This window comes from Solea solea, chromosome 11 (assembly GCF_958295425.1).
Source record: "Solea solea chromosome 11, fSolSol10.1, whole genome shotgun sequence".
Lineage (NCBI taxonomy): Eukaryota > Metazoa > Chordata > Actinopteri > Pleuronectiformes > Soleidae > Solea > Solea solea.
The window spans coordinates 27459249-27473281 of record NC_081144.1 but is presented as its reverse complement, the minus strand read 5'-3'; the positions used below and the strand labels follow the sequence as shown (position 1 = coordinate 27473281).

The 14033-nt window shown below is 41.9% G+C and overlaps 1 protein-coding gene and 1 pseudogene across 1 annotated transcript in view; one reads left to right on the top strand and one right to left on the bottom strand.

Annotated features, from left to right (window-relative positions):
- Positions 1 to 14033, top strand: part of LOC131468260 (uncharacterized) — a 66484-nt gene that overhangs the window by 20869 nt on the left and 31582 nt on the right. The window lies entirely within an intron of this gene.
- Positions 2151 to 13636, bottom strand: LOC131468261 (uncharacterized; annotated as a pseudogene).

Here is a 14033-nt window from a genome sequence, read left to right as displayed (position 1 = left end):
CATTCTGGTGTGTTTCAATATTGTTATGAGGACATTCTGGTGTGTTTTAATATTGTTATGAGGACATTCTGGTGTGTTTTAGCTGTTATGAGGACATACTGGTGTGTTTTAGCTGTTATGAGGACATCCTGATGTGTTTTAGCTGTTTTTAAGACATACTGGTGTGTTTTAGCTGTTATGAGGACATACTGATGTGTTTTAGCTGTTATGAGGACATACTGGTGTGTTTTAGCTGTTATGAGGACATGTGTTTTAGCTGTTATGAGGACATACTGGTGTGTTTAGCTGTTATGAGGACATACTGGTGTGTTTTAGCTGTTAAGAGGACATACTGGTGTGTTTTAATATTGATATGAGGACATACTGGTGTGTTTCAGCTGTTATGAGGACATACTGGTGCGTTTTAATATTGTTATGAGGAAAAACTTAATACATACATAAAATGTATACATACATACATAATCCATTTTGGATTTAATTCGATTCTCTTATTTAGCTTGTGTATCTACGTGTGGGTGTATTTTTTGCAACTCCCAATACTGCACTACGAAAAAGCAACTTGTGAGCACAAAGCTCATTGTGGCGCCATCATTAAAGTAATGAGCAGGAAGTTAGTGCTGAAGTCAACCATAAACACGTAGATAAAGTGTGTGTGTGTGTGGGGGGGGGGGCACTGAGACATCCTCATTCCCATAAGGATAAATCTTAAATCCTTAATGTTTCCTCTGACTCATTCTGTTTAATTTAGTCAAGTGAGAGGAAAACGGGGTCTTGGTTTGCATATTTTTTTCAGTCTCTGGAATCTGAACTATTGTGAATTTGCAGCACAAAGTCTCTCACTGGAACTGTCCACTGCTCTCTCACAAAGCAGTGATAGAACAAACCGTTTTCAAACATTTCCACACAGGTTATAAATGTGCATATTATGTAGAGGACTAAAAGATGATATTGTCTCATTCAGCATTTGGGTTTCAGGGTATGTGTACACTATAACAGACATTTCATCATATTATCATTTGACTTGCACTTAGATGTGGTAGATGTTATATTTACTTACTGAGTTTACTGGGTACATTCACCCCACAACTCTGAGGAGCAAATAAGTCTGTTGAGCAGCCTTTTGTTTTTTAGGATTGCAACAACTAATCGATGAATAATGGATTACTGAATAATCAGCACTTATTTTGATAATTGATTAATTAGTTTGACTGCTATATTTAATAATTAAAACAAGTTCTTAGATTTTTCAGCTTCTCAAATGTGAATATTTTCTGGATGTTTTCTTCATAAAACAAAGAAATAATTAAAACTGACATTTCAGAACATCCTCATTTTGGGGTTAGGGAAACACTGACCAACATTTATGGACCAAACAACTATTAAAAGATTCATTGATTTTGATAAAATTGTAAATTGTTGCCCTATTTTTTGTTGTTTTATTGTAAAATTATTTTGCTGAATACAACACTGTATGAGGCAAAAGAGTGAAGTGTCAAAAACCTGTGCAACTCAGTTTTTTACAGAATTAGAATTATTCAATTCAATTGAAATGTATTTATATAGTGCTGAATCACAACATACATTATCTCAAGGCATAGACAACATCATGGAGAGCAGAGAAACCCAACAATTCACACAATGAGCAAACACTAGGCATCAGTGGAGAGAAAACTCCCTTTTAACAGAAGAAGAAATCTCTGACAGAACCAGACTCACACATGTGCAGCATCTGCCTCGACCGGTTGGGGTGAAAGGAAAAACTGGGAGGGGAGAGAAGGGAGCGGAGAGGGGAGAGGGGAGAGGGGAGAGAAAGGACAAGACGGAGGTGAGGTAGAGACAGAAGAAAAGAAACCAGGGGCAGATACACAACAAGTTTTACAACATTGTAAGTTTAGACAAGACAGTTAGAGTCAGTTTATACAACTACGTCATTTATATAAGCAGCAGCAGAGACGATAAAAATTATACTGATATCGACTTTTAATTATAGCATAATAATAATAATGGTGATGATATGAATGATAATAATAGCCTTGAAACTGGATCTGGATGAAGTCATATTCATAGTGTGAGGGAGTGAGTGTGAGAGAGTGCAGTCTAGGTCTATAGCAGCATAACTTAGAGATGGTCCAGGTTTCCCTGAACCATCTCTAACTATAAGCTTTATCAAAAAGTAAAGTTTTAAGTCTAACTTTAAATACAGAGAGAGGTTCCGCCTCCTGGACTGTCATCGGGAGCTGGTTCCACAGTAGAGGAGGAGCCTGGTAACTGAAGGCTCCGCCTTCCATTCTGCTCTTACATACTCTGAGAACCACAATTAAACCTGAATTTTGGGACCTAAGTGGTCTGTTAGGGTGATAAGGTCTTTCAGGTATGAAGGGGCCTGACCATTAAGTGCTTTGTACGTGAGGAGGAGGATTTTAAATTGAATTCTAAACTTTACGTGGAGCCAGTGTAGAGAAGCTAACACTGTAGTTATATGGTCTCTCTTTCTAGTTCCTGTCAGAACTCGTGCTGCAGCATTTTGAGTTAACTGAAGGGTTCTAACGAAGGCTGGGTATCAATCAAAAATTTTCAATACCAGTACCAATATCGATACCTTCACTTCGATACCGGGTCCTGAACGATACTTTTTGCGATACCAGTTTTATAATATCAGTTCTAAAAAAGAAAATTACATTACACATTGCGGTACAAATCTTGAGTTTTTATTTTTCAACTTTGGTATGTGTAGAAACGTGTCTTGTTTCTGTGTATGTGTGTGAGTAAAGGATCATGCTGACTTTCAATGCAAACCTGGTTTATTGATGAACCAGTAACCGATCGAGACCGAGCAATGTTAGCATACAGTGTTGTGGAACAGACAGACTAGGGGGCCTGTGATTGGCTCAGACACACCTCCAGGTACGGTGGCTCACATTGAACAAACAGAGCATCATTTAGCCAAATGATCTACATCCTTTCCCTTAAGCTCACACCTCTTATATCAAACAAAATAACACTGGGAAAATGACCATTAAGGATATTTCTTCCTCGCCACGATGTTACACAAGTTTCAATAAACAATCCATTAACGATATTCCTGGTTAAACGCAACACAGCAAAGTAAGGTGGATGAACACTTTAACACGCGTTAACACATGTGCATATCCATAATACTTATCACCATGCTGTGAATCAGAAATGAAAAGAAAAAACTGGTGCAAGTATCCATTGAACAATACATTTCAAATACTGGTAACTAATTATTTGAACCACATTCCAAGCAGGATATTCTCACTGCATATATTTTGAGTTTGGTTTGCAAGTGCGTCCTGAGCGTGTTATGTATTGTGTGTTTCTGTTCTCACTGGAGAAGTGTGATTTGAGCACTAGCCGGGGTGGGGATGTGTGTTTTGTGTGCGTGGTGTTTGGCTCTGGTGTTTGTGGTGTGGGGGTTGTACAGTCCATCATGCAGGGACTAGAGTTCTGACAGTCCTGGTCATCTGCACAAAACAGTGGTGGTGGTGGTGGTGATGATTCCGCAACAGAAAGAATGTGGCGGCGATTTCTCCTGTATGCGCCTCCATTGGATTGGATGACGTAAGAGCGTGGCTCCTGGCATATCTCTTTCACAGTCCCAAGTTGGTCATATCCTTTAGGGGTCTGCATACACACCACTTGTCCCTCTGTCAAAGGTGGTAGTGGGCGACTCAACTTGTCAAAGTGTCGCTTCAGAGTGAGCCTTTTGTTGAGGAGTTGTTGATTTGCTGGGTGTTCTTTGGGGCTGGTTCCAGTAGTTTGGTGCTCACAGGGATGGCTGCGCGTGTCTGTCGTGACATCAGACGTTCATCGGGGGAGCCTAAAGTTGTATCAGGAGGAATGTTTCTGAGGTTTACAAGATTGAGGAAGACATTGGTTCCATCTCAGTGAGATTTCTCCATCAACTGCTTGGCACTGCGGACCGCTCTCTCTGCGAGCCCATTTGACTGGGGAAATTCAGGGCTGTTAGTGGCATGGATGAAATCCCATTGTTTGGCTAAGTCTTTAAAATGCTGACTGGTGTATTGTCTAGCATTGTCAGAGTAGAGGGTGTGCGGCGTACCATGGACTGAGAAATGTCTTTTCAGCTTGGAGATCACAGCTGATGACGTAATGTTAGGGAGAAGGTCGATTTCGAACCATCCAGAATATGAATCCACAAGCACTTGGTAGTATTTGCCATGCCACTCAAAGATGTCTGTGGCCACTGTGGACCACGGAAGGTCCGGAACAGAGTGACGTTCCAGTGGTTGTCTCTGCTGATGGGGCCGTCGGACATTGTCGGCCAGAAAATGATGCCTCTGGCTCCTGGGTGGCCTCGGTGCACAATGTTTACGTACTCTTTGTGCAGTGACTGGGGGATAATGGTTTTGTGGCCTTTCATGACAATTCCATCCTCCACTGTGAGTTCATCTCTATAAGGAAAAACAACTTTCACAGCAGGTTGGAGCTGGCTCTCTTTGGTGGGCCAGCCTTGTTGAATGATCGTGCTGAGGGTTTGTAGGACCTCGTCCGTTGCTGTGTGCCTTTTTAGTTCCTCCAGACGGGCCGTGGAGATGTAGCTCACCGACATGACTTCAAAAGTGTCATTTTTAGTGGGGCTCTGGGACATCAGCATGTTTGGGGCTCTTGAGAGAGTGTCTGCCAGATACATGTATTTTCCTTTCTTGTAAACCAGGCTGATGTCATAGCACTGCAGCCTGAGTAACATTCTCTGAAGCCGGGCAGGGGCAGTATGAATGGGCTTTTTTAGGATTGTTACAAGAGGCTGGTGATCAGTCTCCGCAGTTGTGGGCTTTCCATATATGTAATCCCTGAATTTCGTGCAGGCAAACACCACAGCTAGAAGCTCTCTCTCAATCTGGGCATATCGAGTCTCTGTGTCTGTGAGAGTTTGTGACGCAAACGCCACTGGTCTGCTGTTTTGCATGCATGCAGCTCCGAGTCCATAGCATGATGCGTCGCAGGTGAGTGTGACTGGTGCCTAGACATCATAGTATGCCAACACAGGTGCACTGGACAGGCATGACTTGAGGTGGTCGAATGCCTCCTGATGTTGTTGGTACCAGCACCACGCAGTATCTGTGTGCATAAGTTTCCTCAGTGGAGCTGCAATGTCACTGAAATTCAGAATGCATTTTCCAAGGTAGCTCACCATGCCAAGAAAACGCTGTAAAGAAGTGACGTCCGTGGGGACTGGCATGTCGGTGATTGCTGCAGTTTTCGAGGGGTCTGCTTTTAAGCCTTCACTCGTAAAGATGTGACCTACATAGCTCTCTTGGTCTAGGCGAAACTTGCACTTGGCTGGGTTTAGTTTGAGATTGACCTCCCTCACTCGTTCAAGTACTCTTGTCAGGTTGGCATCGTGTTCAGCTACACCGCGGCCTCCGATGATGATGTCATCAACGATGACTGAGCATGGATAACCTGCGAACAGCTGTTTTAAGTTGCTCTCCATTAGTCACACGTTTTAAAGTCTTTTGTGACATCACATTACATTTTGCTCCTGTGACGACTTTCATTTCAATGGGTCTGTTGTTGACTTGTATTGTGACGAATCCCTCGTCCTTCTTGACAGCTTGAGATAATACACAGTCAACACTATTGTCAACTTTGACACCATCCACATACAATGTTTCATCTTCAAACATGGGCTGTTCCACTGCAACATCATGCACAGACTGTCTTCTTGCTTGTATTGATTTGGTTACGTGGTGTAGACATGCAGCAGCTTTTGTAGTGGTTTAGCTTTTTGTAATTGTGGCATTGTTGTCCAAAGGCTGGACACTTGTCTCGTTTAGCTGCATGGCTACCTCAGCAATTATTGCACTTTGTGACGATCTGGGAGACCGGTTTTGACTGGTGTTGTCTGCTCGGAAATGGCTTAACTGCATCAACATTAATCGCTTGTGTGGCCAGTGTCTTGCTACTTTCCTGAGATTGAGATGGCTTTGGCAAGTGTTAACTCACTATCTCTCAGCAGAGATTTTCTCAAAGAGTCACTAGTGATGCCACACACGATCCGGTCACAGATGAGCTCGGCAAGTTTGAGCTTTTATCCTCAAATCACTGAAGAATGACTCAATACTCTCACCTTGTTTCTGATTTCTCGAATGAAACTTGTGTCTTTCCATTGTTCTGTTGCTGTGGGGACTGCAGATTTCACGAAACTTCCTCTTTAGGCAGTCTGGATCCTCCTTGGACTCCGCCGGGGTGATGACCGCTCCGTCATCTCCGGGTCCGCGCACTTCAGCCGCATAGAGGAACGAACACTCCCGTTCTATGGCTTCTGGTCCAGCGAGGTTGAGGAGAATATAAGCCCTTGTCCTCGCAGGCTTGTCGAAGTGTGCTGCAGCAATAAAAATATCATACTCCCGCTCGAAAGTGCGCCAGTTCTCGGCAACATTTTCATCAAAAACTATGGGGTCGGGTCTGCGAAATCCATCCGCCATGTTGTCCTCGGAAAAAAAAAACAGCGAACCACCGGTCAAAAAAAATATTACTCACAGGCGCAAAGTCCGTACCGTCTCTGACACCATGTAGAAACGTGTCTTGTTTCTTTGTATGTGTGTGAGTCAAGGATCACGCTGACTTTGAATGCAAACCTGGTTTATTGATGAACCAGTAACTGTTAGCATACAGTGTTGTGGAACAGACAGACGAGAGGGGCCTGTGATTGGCTCAGACTCACCTCCAGGTACGGTGGCTCACATTTAACAAACAGAGCATATTTAAGTTTTTTTACAGAAAAAAATGTTTGCACTGCAAAATTAACAATTGAAACAAGTGAACAAGGACCTCAGAGAAACTTGCTTTCTTAGCAGTTCTTCTTAAGGAAAATTAACATGTCTGCTTTCTCTGGTAACAGACAAGCCCACTGGCTGATGGTGTCCCCAGCAGTAGAAATATAAATATACGCTCTGAGTTTGTGGACGATGCTTGTACACAGATATACCTGGTTGCCAAGTTCGATGGCAATGGCAGAGTAATCTAGGCAGCTTACTCACCTCCACCGCTGAAAAGGGCAGCAAACCATTGAAGTTGGTAACTGCCCTGTGGCACTCGTATTTTTCCTTTTTCTGTCAGTGTGAACAGATTCACACTGACAGGCCTTGTCCTCCTCCTCACAGCAGGGTCAGAGGTCACTGTGAGGACAAGATAAACATAACAATGAGCTGTTTAACAGCCGATGCAAGAGATTTTGACAAGCTAATTTTTAGTTAGCTTTTCGTTAGTTAGCTATATAGCCATAACATACAACTACACACTAATATCTTAAATTACCGTTACATGGATCCCGGTATAAGCACATATTACGTTGCAGTAACATTAACTTAAGTAACCAAACATACAATATGAATGTTGCTACACGTAAACTTACCTGTTGAAGCTCCCGACACAGCACCACCAGTACTTGTTGTACTCATGGACGCACCGGAGTCGGGGGGGGGAGATTTTAAATCAGCCACTGTCTGTGTAACATCCTCAGTAGGGCTGTGGTGTTGAGAGGAGGTGGATGGCTGTGGTCCGCTCTTCAAGCACTCAAACACTGAGCAACTTTCTGCTCGGAGATTGATGCCGCACATGATCAGGTGCTTCATCAAATTTGTAGTGTTGCCACACTTAGCGAGGACATCTTTTTGACAGATATTTCATCGCGCAGTATTGGCATTATTTCATTTAAAATGGAGCCACACTTTTGACTTTGGTGGCATTTCTAAACCCTTTGCCGCTACTCGCGAGTCACGACACATGTCACGTCAGTGCAGTAATCAACACTGATACACGTGAAACCGGTCCGTGGGCGTTACCGCATTGTATTCCGCACGTTACAGCCAATCACTGGCAGCATTATCAGATCTTGATCACGTGATTAACTACGTAGGTATCGAAACCTAGGGTCGAAAAACAAGGAATATTTCGATACCCGATAGTATCGAAGCATTTCGGTCGATACCATAAAAGAACCGAAGTTCGATACCCAGCCCTAGTTCTAACAGACTTGTTGGAACATCCTGATAATAAGGAGTTACAGTAATCTAATCTAGATGTAACAAAAGCATGAACTAGTTTAAGGACACAATGTTTCTAATTTTCATAATGTTCCGCAGGTGGAAGAAGGCTGTTCTAGAAATAAGTTTTATGTGTGAATCAAATGACATTTCCTGGTCAAAAGTAACTCCAAGGTTCCTCACAGTGGAACTGGAAGCCATGGTGATGTCATCTAAAGTGACAATGTGATCAGAAAGTTTTTCTCTGAGGTGTTTAGGGCCGAGTATAAAAGTTTAAAAGTAGAAAGTTACAGGTCATCCAGGACTTAATGTCTCTGAGACATTCCTGGAGTTGAACAACCTGATTTATTTCATCCGGCCTCATTGATAAATATAGCTGTGTGTCATCTGCATAACAATGAAAGTGTATGTTGTGCTTTCTAATAATGTTCCCTAGAGGAAGCATATATAAGGTAAAAAGTATAGGCCCAAGCACTGAGCCTTGTGGAACTCCACAATTAACTTTGTAATGAGGCTTTATCATTAACATGAACAAACTGGAATCTATCGGATAAGTATGATTTAAACCAGCAGAGGGCAGCACCTGTGATCCCAAGAGTCTGCTCCAATCTCTGCAGTAGAATATTATGATCAATGGTGTCAAATGCAGCACTAAGATCTAACAGGACAAGTAAAGAAACTAGACCATTATCTGAGTCACTAACTTTAACAAGCGTCCCCACGCAAGTCTGGGAGTGCAGCAGTTCCCTGAACTCAATTAAAAATGGCTGACATCATGTTGGGTGGAGTTTGTGTCCGTAGACGTGTTCAGGGTCGGTCTCTTGTGTCCCGTATGAAGTTTTGAGGTGACTGGTCAATGTATGGTGAAGTTATAGGGCACTTCCTGTTTCGTGGTAAGTGGTTGAAATTCGCCAAACTACTGATGGTTGCCGTCCCGGCCCCTGCCATTCGTGGCTCAGGCCCTAACTAGTGCTGTTTCTGTGCTATGATGTAATCTAAAACCTGACTGAAAATCTTCAAACAGGCTGTTACTGCACAGATAGCCACATAATTGATTAGCAACTGCCTTTTCTAAGATTTTAGAAATGAAGGGAAGATTTGATATAGGTTGGTAATTAGCTAAAATATCTGGGTCAAGGCTTGCTTTTTTGAGAAGTGGTTTAATCACTGCTATTTCAAAGGTTTATAATGTTTCTGTAGTTTTTTAAAGAGGCTTTGGTGCTAGGATAGGGTTAGAGTTAAGTTTTCAAATTAACTCAAGCAACTCCATTTGCCTAGAGCTAGAGCCTACTTTTTATGAACATGAAATCTCAAGAATGCCGAAAGATTTTACCGCATTGGGTACAAACAATCGCATGGAATAAATGATGAAACCATTACAGGTGGTTGACAGTCAAATGTCAAGGCATGTATCTCCTTACAAAACACCTTTTTGCCTTAATATTTTAGCTCCAGAAAAACAGCTCCAGAAACAGCTCCAGAAAAATCACTTAAAGCGGCCATAGCATGGTCCTCACTTCTATGTGAGATATGGAGGTGTACTTACAAACATGAAGTCATTTTATGGTCAAAAACGTCCTAGTCGCTACAAACGAGCCGATGTAAATGTCTCATCACTGACGCTCTTGTCAGTCACACCCACAGAACACGGACTGTCTTGTGATTGGCCATTTACCTGGAAGTGACGTCATTGGCACGTCAGCTCTCAGACTATGGAATTAGATTTGTGCCAAAAGAAACAAACAAAAATAGGAATTTGAGAGAACATAAAACTAATTTCAAAAATAAAACTTATAACTTGCAATCAAATAATTTGTCAAATAGTGTAAATTATTAACATTATTTTGTTTACGGTTCCCTCTGCTTCTCTCTCTAAGCTCAGACTTTTGTGCTGTCCCTCGGCTTTGCGGTCTCTCTGCTGCTCTCTCTCGTCTGCGCTCCCTGATTTTTTGTTTGCAGTTTTGGCGCAAACCTCTCGGGTGGGCGGGGTTTTTCAGCAGAGCGTCCCCATTGGCTAATTAGTTTTTGACTGACACAGCTCAGTAGGCTCAGTGTCTCGGAAGTTACGTGTGGGTAGCAAACAGCATAGACTTATGGCGCATTTCCACCGGCTCTACTCGCCTCGCCTTAACAATCCTAAAAACGTAGGTTAATCTCCAACAACTACCAGGTATACCTCTATATTTAACAGGAGTCTTTTAAAGTGGAGTGGTGTATTTAGGGATATCGCCCTATCGCCCCGGCGATCGCAAGCGGCATCACAGACCTGCCGCTGTAGTCTGTGCAGTAGGAGGCTGTGCTCCGGTGCTCTGGAGACGTGTGGACAGAAATCAAGCCGGACAGTGCCGAATTGTAGATCAGTTAAAACCAATTAACAATCCTAAAAACGTGGGTTAATATCCAACAACTACATATATATATATATACATATTTATGTATATATATAGAGATTCACCAGTGACGTAATTAGTCAACAGAAGTGCCGTTCCACTTTGTAGAGCTCAGAAAAACAATCAAACCCTGCGCTCTCAGCAGCGGCTGAACAGATTGTTGTGGACTTTTAGGGCTTCATAGACGAGGTAATGACACAGATACACACACAAACACAGCGTCAATTGGCACTTCCAGGCTATGGGATCTTTAAATTCAAAAATTAACTGATAAGGATTTGATCAGCGAAGGTCAGAAGTCAAGGTCCTGCCATCCTCATGGTTTAAACAAACAGATGTATTAGGATGGGCTGAAAAGTTCATAGGCTGACCATGAGGCAGTGGTCAAATTTTGCCAAAGGAGGTTTATATTTCTGCATAGTTTCCCCTGCAGTCTACATACTTCTTCCATGGGCATTGTAGACCTTGATGCTGTTAATATAGAAGATCTCCTGATAGTCAACAACAGCTATTCTGATAGCTATTAAACTTTATATATATTTGATACATTCCCACTGCATGAACTGCCTTGTTGGCCCTGGGTCAAAGTGGTGGATCCAATACTCAATGGTGCCATGTTCTCCTGTGACATGACCAGCCTGCTGTGTCAGGGGTTAAAAGCTGTGGCACCAACCGAGTAGAAACATAAAACATGCCAAGTTCATTGTGTTCAGAATGTTCTCTACTGCTTCATGGGAGATAATTACATCATTGTCTATCTGAACAATCAAACGTCTGTCATCCATCATGACATACTGACTTTGGGTCATCTTGAAGGCTCTCTCTACCCCTCTTAGATTTATTTGTCAACTATTGAGTTGATAAAGCTGGAGCATCATCGCCTAATGTAGTAACCATGTCAGCATGAATGTCCTCGGGGCTAACCCCTTTTTCTTTTGGTAACACCAAGCTGCCCATTTTTGTCCATATTCACAAAGATTCCTCACTAAACAATCAATAGTGACCACCACGGCAAAAGTAGCAAGAAGTCGGCCCAGAGCAAACCAAGTAAACAAAGTTTGTTTGTGTTTTTTTTCAAAATTTTCGGTTTATTTCAAAATTATGCAAGTTGGAGTTTCAAAGAAACCACTACATGCTTCAAATCACAGTATTGTGGGTCTTAAAACCATAAACTTTGTATTTGAATTAGAGTTGTTTTATCGGGGTGAATAGCGATATCACATTCCTGTGTTTTGTTGTTGTTTTGGCCAATCAGCTGAGGAAACGCATGACTACTCAATATACAGCTGCTGCTGCTGAGGCCCCTCACTGTGACTGCTGCTTATTACTGTGACTGCTGCTTGGAGAAGCTGTGTGTGTTTTCACTGTTGAATGAAGATGGACAGGGAAAAGCACACTGCAGAAGAACTAAATCATGGTGTTATAGCGCAAATCTTTGTACTTTGCTGTACTTAACAAAGACAGAGGCTTCTGGTCATGCCAACGCCAATCTCACTTCTGCTGTGCTAGCGGGCTTTATGCTAACGCGTTAGCATTTAAGATAGCTTCTGAGATGACAACGTTGTTAATCTATGTTACGTTAGTCTTCATTCAAAGTCACATACAGGGATTAAAAATGTGTCTTTAATAATCCACTGTGCGTTTCAGAACGTTATGTGGCTACATTGTTATTAGCTAGCTCAGTATTGTGGTTTTCAAATGCAAATGTTACACACATGGAACATTTGTGTTTGAACAGATGATCGTATTATAAGATGTAACAGGAGCATGTGAACATCTGCTATTAATATGAATAACAAACCATCATGATGTGCTTGAATAATGTGTGAATGACACATTGACTGTGATGCTAATGATTTAGCTTTTAGATTTTGAGGCCTTCAGGATGGGGGCTGACATCTTTGAAACAGACAAATGTAACGATTAATGCATGCATGGCCCAGATAAAAAACCTCAAAATGAAATATTACAACTAAAAGTAGCCTCCTGACTAAAATGGACTATGCAACGATGTATTTACTGCAACTGCACATCCATCCCACAACATTGAGGCCCAGAACGAACCTTCTTCAAAACATTGTAAATCACACACTAATAAACTTTGTTATGGTATTAAGTATGATTATGTAGACTGAACTATGATGACTTAGAACATAGAACATACTGTACATTGGCAACATTGGCCAGCTTTATCCAGCCCTTGACGTCCTCAAAAGAAAACAAAATGGCTGCCAAAATTCGATAAAAGGCAGCAATCATTAATCTCAATGCAAAGAAAGAAAAGAAGAGTCTAGCTAATGTTAGCGCTCCAGTAGACATTGCTAAGTCAGCATGACACAAAGCATAAAGTTCATTTTAATACTGCAAAGTTCTATGTGAAAAACAATGGCAGAGAGAAACAGATGACTGGTGGTTTGGGAGTTCCATCGTTAATAAGGGGAGCGGAACAATAAATAGCAGAGAGTGGTCTCTGGTACTGCAGACACGTAATAAACCACGTTCACACATTCCTAGTCCCTCCCCTCAAACACGCCCCTTCACGCCAAAACCCTGCCAGTAAGTTGAAACTGAAAACCAGTAACATTGATAAAAAACTGACAGTGTCACTGAAATAAGATGGACATGAAGAAGAAATCTGAAGACTGACATTGAAACACACATTGTAATATTAAAAACTATCCAAATTAAATATTGTTGTTGTTTTTGTTTTCAAGTTGTATGGTTTTTTGGATTGTATTTGATTTTACATTTTTATCTGTCCAATAATCTGACCCAGTGATTTTGACCAGTATTGGACCGTTACAGATACTGAGTATCATATTGGCTCATCCCTAATAAACACTGGCCTTATCAGGAGCAGTAGTCCACACAGAGACCAAAACCTGGTCCTAATGAGGCAAGACCTCATTTCTCAGGAAATGGTGAAGTTCGGGTGAAAGATTTGAATTGTTGTGAGGTTGAGGTTAGGGTGAGGCATTAACTGGTCCTGGTTTTGGTTAGGGATAAGGACTTTGGTAGGCTGTCCAAATGAATGTCAGCAGGTTACTCTCCCTCATTCTCTCCCTCACCCTTCTTTCCATTTGTCATACCTTCACCCTGTTTTGTCATGCGCAGCGGCGTCCCACAGGGCCTTAGATTGGACATGATGTGATTTCTCGTCTGTAATGCGTTGTCATCCGGTCTCTGAGGTCTGATGATGACCTTGGAAGACATTTTGTCCTCTACACTCTCACATCCCCTGTTTCTCTTATTTCCGTCCATCACAGACTGCATGTGTATTGACCATCAATCCCATGATGAATTGATTTGAATTAAGTGACTCACAGGTGGGTGAGGATGTGATGTGACCTGTGACTGTGGTTCCTAAAAGGTTTCTAAAGTGGGACTTGTTTAGTTAATTTAATTTATTGACTAAAGCTGGTTCTTAACAGCCTCCCTTTCAACGCAGCTGATCGTCTTTCCTCGAGGGTTTTGTTCCATTGTTGCTCCTGATAATAATCGCTGAGTTGGATTTGTCCTAATGTGATGACAGCGAAAGCTGAAAGCTGTGCTCACATTAGTTTTGTGAATGTCTGGCTACAATTAGGAAAATTATGCTTTTTTAATCCAC